This window comes from Oryctolagus cuniculus, chromosome 3, assembly GCF_964237555.1.
Source record: "Oryctolagus cuniculus chromosome 3, mOryCun1.1, whole genome shotgun sequence".
NCBI classification, from domain to species: Eukaryota; Metazoa; Chordata; class Mammalia; order Lagomorpha; family Leporidae; genus Oryctolagus; species Oryctolagus cuniculus.
This window is the reverse complement of record NC_091434.1, coordinates 1,392,367-1,408,228: the sequence shown is the minus strand read 5'-3', so window position 1 is coordinate 1,408,228 and position 15,862 is coordinate 1,392,367. Positions and strand designations below refer to the sequence as shown.

General features: G+C 60.6%; 1 protein-coding gene and 1 long non-coding RNA gene across 5 annotated transcripts in view; both read right to left on the bottom strand.

Annotated features, from left to right (window-relative positions):
* The window catches only part of HDAC4 (histone deacetylase 4), a 268,181-nt gene extending 266,172 nt beyond the window's left edge, over window positions 1-2,009 (bottom strand). The window contains exon 1 of one of the 2 annotated variants that reach the window (XM_070071474.1): window positions 1,953-2,009. The gene's annotated coding sequence lies outside the window, so the exon portion shown is untranslated. Of the gene's footprint in view, window positions 1-1,649; window positions 1,804-1,952 lie in introns of those variants that run through there. The other variant, XM_070071472.1, reaches the window with a different exon arrangement.
* A 3,247-nt stretch (window positions 2,010-5,256) lies between these two features.
* LOC103346170 (uncharacterized) lies at window positions 5,257-10,122 on the bottom strand. Of its 3 annotated transcripts, XR_011387542.1 has the most exons (5): window positions 9,893-10,122; window positions 9,684-9,791; window positions 8,103-8,378; window positions 6,728-6,936; window positions 5,257-6,489 (listed from the first exon to the last, which is right to left on the bottom strand). It is a non-coding gene; the product is annotated as an uncharacterized lncRNA (long non-coding RNA). The 3 variants fall into 3 exon arrangements; XR_515696.4 differs by having other exon boundaries at window positions 9,684-10,122; XR_515697.4 differs by having other exon boundaries at window positions 8,176-8,378; window positions 9,684-10,122.
* Window positions 10,123-15,862: the final 5,740 nt, after the last annotated feature.

The following is a 15,862-nucleotide window of genomic DNA, read 5'->3' as shown; positions in this document are numbered from 1 at the left end:
GCGCCCACAGGACGCTCGCCCGGGCTGGGGGCGGCGGTGCTCGCGTCTCTGCCCTCGGCCCCCTGGGTCGGCCAGTCTCCTTTCCTCTGGCTGCCCCCGGCCTTGCCCCTTGCAGAGGCAGAGTTGGATCTGCCCTCAGAGCAAAGCCTGCTGCCCTGCTGACTGGGCAGGGATCGGATCTTTCAAGAAAAGCCCAGAACACAGAACGCCACAGAGTCCCAGCGTTGGGAGGTGTGTTCCCAAGGCATGAACATGCTTCTCTCCCACACAAACGAGACTTCTGGGGAAAGACGCCCCGATCCCGGGGAATAGGGAACCGGGGAAGGTGGCATCCCTCTTAGAGAATGTAGCATTCCCAGGAGCTACCTGGAAAAAAAGCAAACATGAAATCTCCCCTATCTTCTGATATCCCATCTGATGAAACTTCTAACTGGGTGGCATTTTGCATTTCCAATTATGAGAGTAATTGTGTTGCCATAGTGACTGAAATTCTGCAATAACTTTTGTTGGTTTCTAACTGCTGTAGCGTATATTTGTGTACAAGCCCCTGAGTTTTCCTAATTCAACCTCCCTCCCCCTCCTCCCCTCTCCCGCACCTCCACCCACCACCTTCCCAGGCTGGATTCTGAGCCCCCCCCCCCCCCCAGCACACACACACACCCCAGCGTGGATTGGACAGTCCCTGAAATAACGCACGGGATTAGCAGAAGCAATCAAGTCTCCAGCCCACCGCGATCCTATTACAAAAGAAAAAGTGAAGCCAGGTCAAAGTACCAGCCTGCAGGTACCCCCAGGCCCCCAGCTGGTCCCTCCCGGCTCCCCGCGAAAGCCTGGAGGGCTCAGCTGGTTTGTGGGCACAGCAGAGCGGCGGGACGCGGGGAGGCAACGTGACGACCCAGGCCCTGCCCTCGCGCGAGCAGCGAGCTGCTCTCGGCAAGCAATTAGCCGGGGCTCTGCAGCCATGCAATTAGGATTTAGTTAAGAAAGTCATTAGTTTTAAAATAACTTAAGTTTAATTTCTGCAACGCTTTATTTGAAAATTGTGTCACAGCAGGTCAATTTACAACAGGCAATAAAGAAACACTCGTATCAGCCGCTGCAAGTTATTACAAATTTTCGACTGTGCATTAAACGACTACGCGGGGTTCCACCCCCGGCCTCTCCGACCCAGACGCGCGGTCTCCCGCCGCAACACTGTCACATAATTCAACGCTCTCGGTAAACACCAGATAATTCGCCCAGTTCCCCGGCCGCGTTTCCGCAAGGCCGGGACGCGCGGCTCCCGCGGCCGGGCAGCCGCGGGCCCAGCTCGGCCTGCGGGCGCCCCGGGGTCCGCGGCAGCCCCGTGGCCGCGGCGGGGGGACCGCGGTTCTGCAAACTCACAGCATCGGACAAAGTTACATAAACGGCCCCGCCCGGGCGCCCGCGCCCACCTGTCGGGGTCGCGGGCGCCGGCCCCGCGCGGCCCGCGCGCCCCGGCGGCCCCCCGCGCGCTGGAAGCGTCCAGAAGGCGTGGGGCCGTCCGCAGCGCGGGCCGGCGGGCGGGGACCGCGCGGCGTCCACCTGCCGGGCCGAGGCCTGGGCGGGCCGAGGGGCGGGGGCGGCCGGGCGGCGGACAATGGCGCGGCGGCCGGGCCGGGAGCGCTTACCGCGGCGGCGGCGGCGGCGGCGGCGGCGGCGGGCCGCGCTCAGCCCTGCTCGGGCGCCCCGAGCCGCATCTCCTCAGCCTGCGCCGCCACCCGCCGGCGGGCGGGCTCGGGCTCGGGCGGCGACGGCGCGAGCGGCCGCGGCGCCGCGGGGGCCCAGCGGGGAGGCGGCTCGGGCGGCGGCGGCGGCGGCGGCGGCGGCGGCGCGGGCGGGCGCGCGGGCTCGGGCTCGGGCGGCGGCGGGGACGGTGCTCCGCGGCGGCGGCCCCACAACCTCCCCTCCTCATTCACAAAAAATTGACCCACGTTGAACCATGATGCTTCTCCCCCCTCCAGCGCCAAGCCGGGCGGTGATAGGCTGTTCGCGACGCCCGTCTGCCGCCACGGCCCCGCCTCCCCGGCCGGCGGCTCGCTAGCCATTGGCCGCGGGCGCCGTGCGTCACCTCCCCTCCCGGGTCCCGCCCCCCCGCCTGGTTTCTAATGAAGAGCTCGTCAATTACGGCTCGGCCCCGCCCCCGCCCGCCCGCCCCGGGCGCCCGGCCGTCCTCCCATTGGCCCGCTGGAGCCTGCGGACGGCCCCGTGTGCTCCCGCCCCTCGCCCCGCGGTGGCCCAATCGCCGAGCCGGAGGGCCCGTGAGCGGCAGAAATGCTCCTCCTTCGCCCGCCTCCGCGGACTCGAGCTAGGTCCCGTTGGCTCCCGGAGCTGCCAATTCCAGGTGGGCGGGCGTGCCAAAGGACGCTTCAGGCGCCAGCCGCTGGAGGCTTGGCGGAGAAAACGCAGGGCGCAGGGGTGGGCAGAGATTGTAAACACGGGTGCTGGGCCGCGGCCGGTTCTCCTCCGCAGCCCGCAGAGCTGCCGGCGGTCAGCACCGCCGGCCCTCGCGCCCGACTCGTGCGTGGTAGGGTTGCGGTGGGGCGCGGGCTGAGGCGCAGAGCCGGCCAGGCCTTGCCGAGGCCGCCATCTTGGCTACTGGCAGACGGTCACGTGGTGCTGCGTGAGCCGGGAGATGTAGGGGCGGCCCCGGGAGAGTGCGCAGGCGCGCGGCGGGCCTCGCCCTGCCCCGCGGCGGGAACGCGGGCCCCAGGGAGCCGGCCTGCGGCGGCCCTGCCGACCGGGCGGGAGGCCGAGGGGACGGCGGCTCGCCCGGCGGTCGCAGCTGCGCGCGCTCGTGCTGGGAGCCCGCGGCGTTCTGAGGCCCCGGCTTTGGCGTGGCTCGTGCGGAGTCGCCGCGCTCGGCCCCGCGTGCGCCCCGCGAAGCGCCCGGCTGCCGTCGGCGTCCGTTGCCGCCCGCGGCTCCCGGAGCGGCAGCGCCGTTGCACAAACGGACGGAAACGCGGTTTGCGAAACGCCGGGGTTTGCCTGGTGCGAAACGGCAGGTCCCGAGCAGGAAGGCGGTCTGGCCGAGAGGCCTCCCGAGGGACGGCCGCGCGCGGGACGGGCGAGCGGCGCGGTCCCGAGGCGCGGGGCGTGCGGGGGCGCCGAGGAGGCCGCCCCCGGTGCCGGGTCTGGCGGCCCTGAGCCACGTGACCTGCGGAGCAGAGTTCACGGGACTCCGGATTGTGGCGACGCAGATCCTGCCAGTGAGCCCAGCCCGCTGGGGCAGTCGGGCTCGCGCCTGGGACGCCCTCCGGAGTGCAGGCCATTCCAGAGACGGGCCCCGCGTGGGAGGAACGCTCCCTGCCGTCGGTACCGAGGAGCTGGGCTCCGTGGGCGTGGGCGGGAGCCCTGTAGGGTTCTCGCTGGGCGCTGTGCCGAAGGCCACGGTGGAGTGACCGCCCGACGCCAGGAACGCGCGAGTGCTCCCCGGAAGGCGTCGTTACGGAGCCTGCACCCCAGGACGGGGCTCCTGAGGTGAAGACAACCCCAGAGACTCACCTGGTGCGGCCCGGCAGGGTGGCCCGCCTGAAAACCGCGTGCAAGTCCCAGTGGCTCAGACGCACGGACAGGGCCCGTCCTGGGCCTCGGAACCGGGAGGAAGACGCCCGCCACGGTAGCCAGAGAACGTGCTAAGGACCTAATGCAGCAGCCCCCGTCGGACTTGCTCAACCACGGGACAGAGACGAAGCAGAAACTCGGGCCCCTAAAACTAAGCAGATTTGCCCCCATAGCGAAAACCACGTGGTCCTCTCCCGGGTCACTGGAGGCAGCAACACGGCCGGCCCCCCGCACACGTGTGACCCTCCCCAGCGGAGCGACGCCCAGCAGGTGTGCCCGGCGGCTCTGGACGCTGTTAGCGGGCAGTGTTCCCGCGGGCAGCCCCAGCGCACTGTGAGCACCTCCTACCCAGAGTGCAGTGTGTGGGGACCTGCTAGTCACGGACAGGGAATGACGTCGAATTCCTGACCCTTCAGATGGCGTCACGATAGAAGTGTTAAGGAAAACTGCACATTGCCCAGGGGTTGTGGAGGAGAAAGCCTGTCATCGGGGAGACGCTGATCTCGGGGCGCGGGGACAGGTGTGGGGGTGCAGTGAGGAGAGGGGATACACCCTGACCTGAGCACAGGGGCTGTTAGCAACGATTAGGAACGAGCTGCTAGGGGACATTCAGGGTACCGTGCGGGCTTCAGGCTCCGTGAACGGGAGTCAGGAGCAGCCGGCCAGGTTAGCAGGGCTCAAGATTCAATAAATTCGTAGCAGGCTGATTTTTAAGTTACTTTTGTGTGGAATGATGCTACAGATATCCCAGTGACCCTTGGCACACAGGTTCCCCAGCCCTGGCTTAGGGGGTGGAGGTGAGCAGTGTGGCTCTCGGGCAGCAGGCTGGAACGTGTGAGAATGTTCCAGGTGGAGAGGACGCACGTGCCAGCTGAGGTCAGTGACAGGAGGAAGCACCCAGACAATGCAAGAGCCACGCACTTGGAGATTTTACCTCCAGAGAAAGATGTTGGAGGCAACGACCCCGGAGCTGGAAGGGAGGGACCGGGAAGGCAGGTGAGGGGAGAGTGCCTGCATCCGGTTTGGTAAGGGTAAGAAGGCGCCAGAGCCGGGAGACAGACGGGGTGAACATTCCGAAAGCAAGAGAGACTAGGACAAGGAACACAAAAGAAAGGCCCAGTAAACATGACAGAATGTTCTCTTCCCCAACAATGAGAGAAACGCAACACTTTATCTGATAAAAGTAACTGAAGAAATAAACACATTAACTGACTGTCAACTGGCAGAGACTTTCAGCTACTTAACGACACGTTAATAAAACCCTGAGATGTTTGCGTAGTCTTTCACCTAGTGATTCTGATTCTGGAACCTAATTCTAATAAATGGGAGCATTCAGCCTGCCAGCGAAGACGCCCACGTCCCCTGCTGAAGTCCAGATCCTGGGTCCAATTCTCAGCTGTGGCTCCTAATTCCACTTTTTGGTAATGCCGACCCGAGACAGCAGGAATGGCTCAAGGACCTGGACACCCGGATTGAGTTCCGGGCTCCTGGCTTAGCGCCCAGCCTGGCCTGAGGCTGTTGCAGGCATCTGAGAAGCGAACCAGCAGACGGGAGTCTCTCTCTCTTTCTCTCTCTCTCTCTCTCTCTCTCACACACACACACACACACACACACACATCTCACATAAATAAGGATATTGATAAGCGTTTAACTAAAAGGGTCACAGAAACAATGATTACTTGGAATCAACTTTTTTAACAGGATTTTGTGTCACGAGAAGAAATTTACTTTCTAGTTTTAGAGGAAAGAAGAATCCACTCCACCACTGCACCTGAGACAGCAGCAGCAGGAGGGCCCAATACCTGGCCCTGCCGCCCAGGTGCAGTTCCAGGCTCCCGGCTTCCTCCTGGCCCAGCCTGGCTGGTGTGGTGATTGGCGAGTGAGCCAGAGGATGGAAGATCTCTCTCTTCCTGTCTCTCCCTTCTCTTTGTAAAATAATTTTTAGAGAAAAAAAGGAAGACTACAGCACATAGTCACAACATGGTATACTTTTTTTTTTTTTTTTTTTTTTTTTTTTGACAGGCAGAGTGGACAGTGAGAGAGAGAGACAGAGAGAAAGGTCTTCCTTTGCCGTTGGTTCACCCTCCAATGGCCGCCGCGGCCGGCGCGCTGCGGCCGGCGCACCGCGCTGATCCGATGGCAGGAGCCAGGAGCCAGGTGCTTTTCCTGGTCTCCCATGGGGTGCAGGGCCCAAGCACCTGGGCCATCCTCCACTGCACTCCCTGGCCACAGCAGAGGGCTGGCCTGGAAGAGGGGCAACCGGGACAGAATCCGGCGCCCCGACCGGGACTAGAACCCGGTGTGCCGGCGCCGCTAGGCATGGTATACTTTTAACAAAACGGTTCCAGCCGGGAGAAAGCAAAGATGCACTTCACAGGGTGGGAGCATTTGGAAGGTGAGAGGCCGCTGTGTTCTTGTCCCGCTTGCTGAATTCTTCAGGGACCAGGCACTGCTCTAACAACCCCGCGGGACATCAAGTTAACCAGGGAGCCTGCAGGGTGAGCAGCTGAGAGGGCCAGTCCCGCTGTCGCTGGCAGCGGAGCTGGGCTCAGGGATTCGCTCCCAGGCCGGTTCAAGGCTCGTCTCAAAGCCCTGATTCCCAGTCGCCCCTGCCCGCCGCGGGCCCCCCAAGCCCGCTTCAGACGAGGCCGAGTCCCCGTGTCTTGGCAATGCATCGTCACCCAGCTGTTGGGCCTGGACCACTGATTACGCGGAGGGCGGGTGCAGCCCAGAGCTGTCAGGGGAAGGAGTTGAATGCTGAGGGTGGGGGCGGGGGCAGGGGTGAAGGGAGCGGGGCTCCGGCCCCCCCGGAGAGGGTCCTTCCCAGGAGAACGGGGCTGTTTCCAGGAAGCAGCGAGCCCGAGCCACGTGTCGGGGGTGAGGAATGGAGCCTGAGCGTGGCTGCTCCTGCAGAACGCAATGGCAAAGCGCCTTCGGGTCTCCGAAGCCCAGCCCAGCACCGGGGGTTGGCTGACAGCCGTTGTGTGGCCGTGTGGAGCCCAGGGCAGGAGGCGGAGCCACGCGTGCCGTGCCTTCCACCCCGGGAAGGAAAGGCCCACCCCCAGGGCCACAGGCTGTAGCTCCTGTGCTTCCAGGTCAGCAGGCCCGAGGTCAGAGTCCCCAGACCCCACCCCACCCTGCGCACCCGAGATGCTCCGGGCAGAGAACCAGGGGGCCATGGAGCAAGGCGAGGAGCTGCTGCCGCGGGATGAGCCGGGGACCCCAGGGAACTAGAAGTGGTACATCCATGCTCTCTGGTGGCAGGGCCACAGCACCCCTCAGGCTCAGCCGTCTCCATACCTCGGATGTCGCCAGACCAGTTCACGAAGCGAGAAGAGCAGCCAGGGAGCTGGCCTGGGGTGAAGGGCGAGTGTGCTACAGAGAAGGGCGTGGAAGGGGCCCCCAGATGCCCCAGTAAAGCATGTGGAGGCCCCCAAGCCAGGCTCTGCTCACACCCGCAGCCTCCCCAGACGTGAGGTGACACAGTGTGCCTCTGGGGGGAGCGCAGGGGACCCCCGCGTGGCCTGGAGTGGCCGAGAAACCACAGGGCAAACTCAGGGAGAGGGCGCCCAGGCCCGGGACACTCCACGCCTGGCCCCACAGACTTCTCACTCGGGGGAGGGTCCCTGTGGGGCCCAGGCCAAGGACTCCACTTGCGGGGGGCCGAGGCCAAGGACCCCCTTGCTCAGTGTCGGAGGGTACCTGAAAACCCAGCCAGAGCTGGGGGGGCCCCGCGGGAGAGACAGGTCTCCTGGTGTGGGGGTGGGGAGCCCGGGGGATGCAGGTGGAGGCTGGGACACGGAGATGGGGGTAGGCGGGTGTGGACGACCATCCGCACACCCCAGGCTTGGCCTGAGCCAGGCGCTGTCAGAACCGCTCTGAGGGCGGTGACAAGGCAGCAGAGCAGGGCTGCACCCAGGACTGCAGGGTGGGGCTGAGGCCCAGCCGGAGCCACAGCACCGTGGCTGTAGTGGCGCCAGGGCCGTCTGTGTTTTCCGCTAGAGCGCAGAAGCCCAGCTGCAAAGAACCTGGGTGCTTGGGTGGACGAAGACGGCAGGGCACTGGGATTCAGGACGAAGGAACAGCGCCCCCTAGGGCACGGGCCACTGTGGTGGACTCCGGGTGTTCTGGGGTCCTGGCTGGATGGGACAGGAAGGGGACAGGAGGGACAGGAGAGGAAGGACAACATCCCTGTATTTCTACCGTTCTGGAGGCAGCACTGGCCTCTGGGCCCTCGGCCACCTGAAACCACAGTCCACAGCTGGGCCCAGCCACCCCACAGAGGGTCCACTGCGGACACTGTTCACGTGGGCATTAGGGGGGGCGTCCCATCAAGTGAGATCTGACACATTCACACTCGGGGTGGGACCTCTCCCTCTCTCCCTCTCTCTCTGGGATTAGAACCCAGACTACATGCGTAGTCGGGGGAGCCCAGCCCTCAGGAGTAACACAGAGCCCCTCAGGTGTGGGATACTCTGGGGACTTCTGGCAGGAGCACTCAAAGTGAGCCCATCACCTACCTGAGAAAACCCAGAGGTTCCACACGAGAACAGAGGGCGTGGGGTGGGCGCTGGGTGCAGCACGAGACATTACCTGGCTGCCCGCAGCCTGCGTCCCAGAGCCCGAGTTCAGGTGTGGGCTGTGCACCTGGGCAGCAGACGCTGAGGGCTCGGTGTGGGTCCCTGCCCTCATGTGGACACCGGGGTTGCGTGCCCAGCTTCTCTTCAGTCAGGCTCAGCCCTGGCTGTGGCAACCACTGGGAGGGAGCCCTGGATGGAAGATCTCTGTGTCTCTGCCTTTTGAATAAAACACAAATAAATGCACACATCAGCTGAAGTATGCGGACGAGGACGCAGAATCATCAAACCCAAAGGAAGGAGTCCACAGATGAACGAGGAGCCGAAACTGAGCCCTGACCCAAGACAGGAGAGGCTGAAGTGAAAATGCTGGGAATGACCAAGGAGTTGGGGGAGCTTACGGACTGGGTCTGCTCCCCGACCTTGCCCCTTCTCACAGGCACTGTCGCTGGCCGCTGGGGGACCACTGTGCACTGGACTGAGCTGACACGGGCAGCAGGGCCGCCCACGTCTGTGCCAGGAAAGGCACAGCTGGCACAGCGGTGAGTGGGGCTCTGGCCGAGTCTCTCAGGCATCGCTGGCTGTAGCAGCTGAGACCCACACGGCTCTCTCACCTCCCAGCCTCTGGGTCAGGCCCCATGATTACCCTGGGAGCCCTGCTCAAGGTCTCCCCAAGTGGAGCTGGAGGCTTGTGCCAGGCCTGAGTCAGGGCCCTCGCCCTAGTCCACGGGCGGTTGGTCAGATTCAGTTCCTTGTGGTCAGGACTGAAAGACCCATTCTTGCTGGCACCAGCCAGGACCCACCTGAGCTCTGCTCTCGCCCCCCCACAGGGGGCCTGCTCCTCCAGGGTCGGCAGGGGATTTATTCGGCTTTGCAATGATGATGCCTTTTACCCGCTCACCTGATTAGGTCAGCCCCACCCAAGACAATCTCTCTCTCTCTAAAGAGAGAGAATCTTCTAGCCACTGCTTCGTTCCCCAAATGGCTGCAATAGCCATATCTGGGCCAGGCTGAAGCCAGGTGCCTGGGCCTCATCCTGGTCTCCCACATGGGTGGCAGGGACCCAAGCGCTTGGTTCGTCCTCTGCTGCCTTCCCAGGTGCATTAGCAGGGAGCTGGATGCGAAGCGGCCTGTAGGGACTAGGACCAGTGCTCCGGTGCGGGCTGCCAGTGTCGGTGCCACAAGCTGCGGCTGCACCCGCTGCCCAGCAGGCCTGGCCCCAGTCAGGGTCCCTCTCGACTGGCTCAGTGTCCGCGGGTTAGGGACCTCGTGACACCTGACAAATCCCTGTGTCACTCAGGGCACCGCAGGGGGGCACGAGGCCATTCCAGAATGCACCGCTCTGGCACAGGGTCGTTTTGAGCTGAAAGCACTTGGAAAGCGTCCAATCCCCTCTCCCTCCCGAGGAGGAGCCGCGGTCCCCCCCACGCCCCGCCCAGCAGGGGAAGCCGGGAAGGCAGGCAGAGAGAATTCCGTACAAACACACCTGGGAAGACAGCACCGCTCGCTGTGTAGCCGACTCACCTGACTGCCGTTCCTACCTAGGGTAGGAGCAGGCAGGTTCGCCTGTTGTCTGGATTTCCGTTTGCTTCCCAGGGCTCCTGTGCTGAGTTCTTGGGCCCAGCTGGAAACCTAAGGAGGTGAAGTGTGACCCTCCCCCGCCCCCGCAGCCACCCAGCCGCGGGTGTGACGTCCCCCCGCAGTCACGCGTCTGGCAGGGCTCTCGGGGACACCTTCATGTTCTTCACACACCGAGGCTCAGAGGGATGTGCTGTTGGGATCGGTGACCACAGAGCAGGGCCCGGCTGAGCCCCTGAAGCTGCCTCCCTGCCCCCCGACCCCCAGCCTGGCCAGGGTGGGAACCCAACTGCAAGAAGATCTGGGGAGAGAAATCCGCACGTATCTTAGCAGGCATGAGCTCCAGCACACAGCAGTGTCCGATGAGATGGCAGGACGTCGGGGAGGGGGCCACAGGGGACATGGGATGAGACGGCAGGACGTCAAGGAGGGGGCCACAGGGGACGTGGGATGAGACGGCAGGACGTCGGGGAGGGGGCCACAGGGGACGTGGGATGAGACGGCAGGACGTCGGGGAGGGGGCCACAGGGGACGTGGGATGAGACGGCAGGACGTCGGGGAGGGGGCCACAGGGGACGTGGGATGAGACGGCAGGACGTCGAGGAGGGGGCCACAGGGGACGTGGGATGAGACGGCAGGACGTCGGGGAGGGGGCCACAGGGGACGTGGGATGAGACGGCAGGATGTCGAGGAGGGGGCCACAGGGGACGTGGGATGAGACGGCAGGACGTCGGGGAGGGGGCCACAGGGGACGTGGGATGAGACGGCAGGATGTCGGGGAGGGGGCCACAGGGGACGTGGGATGAGACGGCAGGACGTCGGGGAGGGAGCCACAGGGGATGTGGGATGAGACGGCAGGATGTCGGGGAGGGGGCCACAGGGGACGTGGGATGAGACGGCAGGATGTCGAGGAGGGGGCCACAGGGGACATGGGATGAGATGGCAGGGCATCGGGGAGGGGGCCACAGGGGACGTGGGATGAGACGGCAGGACGTCGGGGAGGGGGCCACAGGGGACGTGGGATGAGATGGCAGGACATCGGGGATGGGGCCACAGGGGATGTGGGATGAGATGGCAGGACGTCGGGGAGGAAGCCACAGGGGACGTGGGATGAGACGGCAGGACGTCGGGGAGGGGGCCACAGGGGACGTGGGATGAGACGGCAGGATGTCGAGGAGGGGGCCACAGGGGACGTGGGATGAGACGGCAGGACGTCGGGGAGGGGGCCACAGGGGACGTGGGATGAGACGGCAGGATGTCGGGGAGGGGGCCACAGGGGACGTGGGATGAGATGGCAGGACGTCGGGGAGGGAACAGAGGCTCGGGGGACGTGGAAAGCAAAGCGTTTTAAGTTCCTAGCACTGCAGGGAGACTGAACTTTACATTTTGGGAAGCAAACGTGCTTGTTAACATTTTTAAAGACACTGGAATACTTCCAGCATGTAGCACCCGCAGCAGCAGAGAGGGTGGCAGAGAAGGGAAGAGAGCAAGAGGGGAACAGAAAAACGATCAACCCAATAGAAAACAGGGAAGAATAATAAGAGAAGATGGGATGCACAAACAGAAAACCCAAAATAAAACTTGGAAATCAGTCCAGCCAGGCCAGCATTCACAGTGAATGTAAAGGACTAAATTTGCCAGTCGGAGCCAGCCTGGGAGATGGGGTTTAAAAATAAAAGCCACCCCCTTCTGTTTACGAGTGATTGCACTAAACAGGAGAGTACAGAGAAGCTGATAGTCAGAGGGCCAAAAAATGGTGTTCTAAGCCAGCAACAATCAAAAGAGGCCTTTTGTTAGTGTCCTGTCAGTCAAAATTGACTCTCAGAGATCCAGGTGGCCACAGTGGGTGGTGGAAGGGGTGATTCACCCCAGGGACGCACAGCGTGAACTTTGTGCCTCTGGCGATGTGGCCTCAAAATAATCTAAAGCAATTTTTTTAAATCCCAAGGAGAGATTTATAGATCCAGAATACCAGAGAACTCTTCTCTTTCAATAACCAATATACAGAATTTGAATACTAAAATTAACAAGCTTAGACTAATGTTCACATACCAAAAAAAAAAAAAAGTTATACTCCTGAAGTGGGAAGAACATTCTTAAATATGGCCGTAGCCACAAAGCCAACTGCGACCAGTTACGAAGAATCAAATCCCTACAGAACACCCCCTTTTACCAAAATGTGATAAGGTTAGAAATCGCTTACAAAAAGATGGCCCTGAGCCAATGTCCAGGCAAGCCAGGGGGACAAGCCAGGGGGACACGACAGCTTAGCGCTGGTCGTCAGATGCCAATGCACAAATCCCCGGTTCCACTCAGCAGTCAGAGACACTCACGAGCTCAGGACACCACATGCAAATACTTCATGAGGTCGGCACTGTGGCATAGCGGGTGGGGCAAACACCTCATGAAGCCTAAGGGTAGTTCCAGCACAACTTGTACAAAATATTTACAGAGACAATCTTTGGTAAAAGGTTTTTTTAAAGACTCAAATAATTGGATAAACAAAAAATTTCATCAATTCTGAAGCATACTTTTTTTTTTTTACAATTTTTAACGTCTCAGAGTCAGAGTGGACTGTTGCCTTGGCATCTGGTCATATGTCAACATGGGAGAACTCCTTCTTCCTCACGGCACATGGAACAGTGGTGCACATTTCCTCAATGGTGTCTCGGACGCCAGTGCATACCATGTTCATGGACTGAAAGCTCAGAAATCACAAAGATGGCTGCTCTCCAAAGTAGTTTGAAACTTCAGTGCAATTTTTGGTATGTCGCTTTCGAAAGTCATTGCCTAGCAGACAGCTAAGAGTAGGCAAGGTGATTTTGATAAACAATGTGATGGGGGGGGGGTCTCTTTATGAAACATCAAATTCCATTCTCAGCTCTAGGAATTTGGCCACAAAGCCTTGGTGTGGGGATATCGAATACAGCAAATAGCAGAGTGCAGTCCAGACAGCACTACAACCTGCTCTATGCCCACTGCACGCAGGCTAGAGGAGAAAACACTAAGTCACTTACGCTTGAACACCTGATTCTCCCTGCTGGAAATAAGATAGAATCACTGTCTCACGCCAAACACACCGACCTGGAAATAAGATAAATCACTATCTCACGCCAAACACACCGACCTGGTGGGGAAAAGATCTATGCGAGAAAGGAATGTGGGAAGGGCACTTATAACCTCTGAAAGTGTTTTTTTTTTTAAAGATTTATTTATTTATTTGAAAGTCAAAGCTACAGAGAAAGAGAGATTTTCCATCCGCTGATTCACTCCCGCGATGGTCACAACAGGCAGCGCTGGGCCAGGCTGGAGCCAGGAGCCAGGAGCTTCTTCCAGGCCTCCCATCAAGTTAGCAGGGGGCCATCTTCCACTGCCTTCCCAAGCTGTTAGCAGGGAACTGGTTGGAAATGCAGCAGACAGGACTCGAGCCAGTGGCCATGTGGGATGCCGGCATCGTAAGTGGTGGCTTCACCTACTACGGCACAGTGTGGTTCCTGAGAGGATTTCTCCTACAGAACAGGAAACACACACAAACCGTAAAGGAAAACTGTAGCAAATTTGATTTTCTTGTTCAACCTCCTGAGCCATTGGGGAAATGCAAATTAAAACCAGAAGGAGCTGCCGCTTCACACCTGTTTGAAGGAGTCAAACAAAAACCCGTGGAGAGGCGTGTCCCAGGAGGAGGTGGGGCACCTGTGGCACACAGCTGGCAGGTGGGAGTCAGCACCCAACGCCCACTCCGAACACGTGTGTTCTCATTTTTGTTTGTTTGGGTGCAGTTTTTTCCCAGTGGTAAACATACACCTAGCAGAGGACCCAGCGATTCTGTTGCCCCATAGTCACCCTACAGAAATGAAAATTTGGGCCCCCACAAAAATCTATCAGCTTTGGGGCCAGCGCTGAAGCTCAGTGGGTTAAAAGCCATGGCCCGAAGCACCGGCATCCCATTTGGGCGCCGGTTCTAGACCCGCTGCTCCACTTCCAATCCAGCTCTCTGCTATGGCCTAGGATAGCAGTAGAAGATGGCACAAGTCCTTAGGCCCTGCACCCACATGGGAGACCCGGAAGCTCCTGGCTCCTGGCTTCGGATTGGCGCAGCTCTGGCCATTGTGGCCAATTGGGGAGTAACCATTAGATGGAAAACCTCTCTCTCTCTCTCTCTCTCTCTCTCTCTCTGTGCCTCTTCTTTCTCTGTGTAACTCTTTCAAATAAATAAATAAATCTTGGAAAAAAAAAACCTGTCAGCTTTATTCATAATAGCCACAAACTTGAGCCGACTCAAAGGTCTTTCAACGCCTGAGTGAAGAGTGCACTTCCATCCAGCGGGATACTGCACATCACCACTGCCCGCAGCAGCCTCGTGGGCACACAGCCTCGTGAGCACGCCCCTCCGCCGTCTGCCCACTCCTCGTGGGTGTGAAATATGCACTAGCAGTAAAACAAGGCGTGCCTGACACCGTCCTGGAGACGGAGCAGAATCCTTTTCTTGATTTTGTCAGTGTTTGGACGCCCAGCGGGCCCTTGTCCAGTGTTCATCTTCCACACTAGGCAAGACGCTCTGGACAGCCGCCTCCCGTTCACCGGCTGAGCCCTGGACGAACATTTCCCGTTCACTGGTTGACTTCACCTTGCACAAGTATACATTGAGTGGACAATCTCATTTCTATGATCAGAGCAAGCCAGAATTTGGTGTTGTTTCTCGACAAGTTTAACAGCAGTAACAGTTGCACAGTTAAAATTCAGGATTTTCCAGCGGGTGATGGTATAAAAAGTCAAATTCCACAGACCCTACCGAAGTCAGTCATTGCTACATGAAAATCAGATGACAGCTGCACTCACAAGTGGTTCCCAAGACACAAGAGAAATTCCGGAGTATCAGACTGAGTCACAGGAACGTGGAAGCCTGCGCAGGTGGCTGGCTCTCCCAGTCACCCTGGGCCCGCACTGTTCCTGTCTGGATGAAAGGAACTTGTGAGAAACGGTGTTCCGTCAGGATGTCACGCCTAACACGCGTGTTCTCCATTACCCTGTGACCCAAACAACGCCACAGATTATAACCCAGATGGCTGAAAGCCCCACTCGCCATAACGTAGCATCTGAGCAGTAGCAGGTGCAAGGCCGCGGAGGAGACTTGCGGCCCTCCCAGCCATCAGGGTGACCTTCCTGCCTGTGCGGACAGGAAAACCAGGAAGACCCGTCCCCCCACCCCCAAGACAGGCCATGGCTTCCGTGCCGGACGGTGCCAGCGGTCCACGGGAAGTGGAGTGGATAGGAAGGGCTGCAAAAAAGGTAGGGGTGCAAAAAAGTGGTCGGAATCCGCGATGGGAGGGTTCCTCCAAAAGTCCACGGAAAAGCCGCGTTCTGCACGAGCGACGCGTGCTCCGCCCCGTGCTCTTGCCTCCCTTCTAATTACACTGCCCGTCGCTCTTGGAAGCGCCTCACCCTCGCCTGTTCGGCAGCGCTGTAACGACACACCTGGGCTGCGCTGGACAAGGAAAGAGGTCCGTTTAGCTCTCAGCTCTGGAGGTCACCCAGCGCTCACCTCTGCTGAGGGCACGTGGCAGACCGAGGGGTGTGCGTGCCTGGCGAGATCACCGGCCCACAGGACCCCAGAAGGGCCGGGGCCCCATGGTCCCTTCTGAGAGCCCCCCCAAGTGCCTCAGGACCGCCCTCGAGGCCCCCACCTCTGAGAGGTTCTGCCACGTCCCCTCACCCTGGAGCTGGCCCTCCCGACACACAGACGCATCCAAACCGCAGCGCCTACCTCCTCCATCAGTCTCCCCTTCCTGCCGCAGCGCCGGCCTGGGGACCCACACCCAGTGCCCCTCCTCAGCCCCTACATCCTGCTCTTGTTTTTACAGCCCTGGCCCTGCAGGGGGTCAGCAGACAAGATGGCCATGCATCCTTCCCTGGACTAAACCAGAGCCACTCAGCTCCACCTCGCCAAAGGGGAGAGCGAGCAAGGGGCCGTCTCCCTTCTGCTCAGGCGAGACGCAGAGGGTCCCTGGGAGGTGGCGTGGCGCTGTGGTCCTCCATCCGCACCCCGGGCGCTGCACCTGCCTGGGCCTCTGGGCGCTGCGAAGCCAGCCAGGCAGTCGCAACGCAGGCACCAGAAAAGGCCTCTG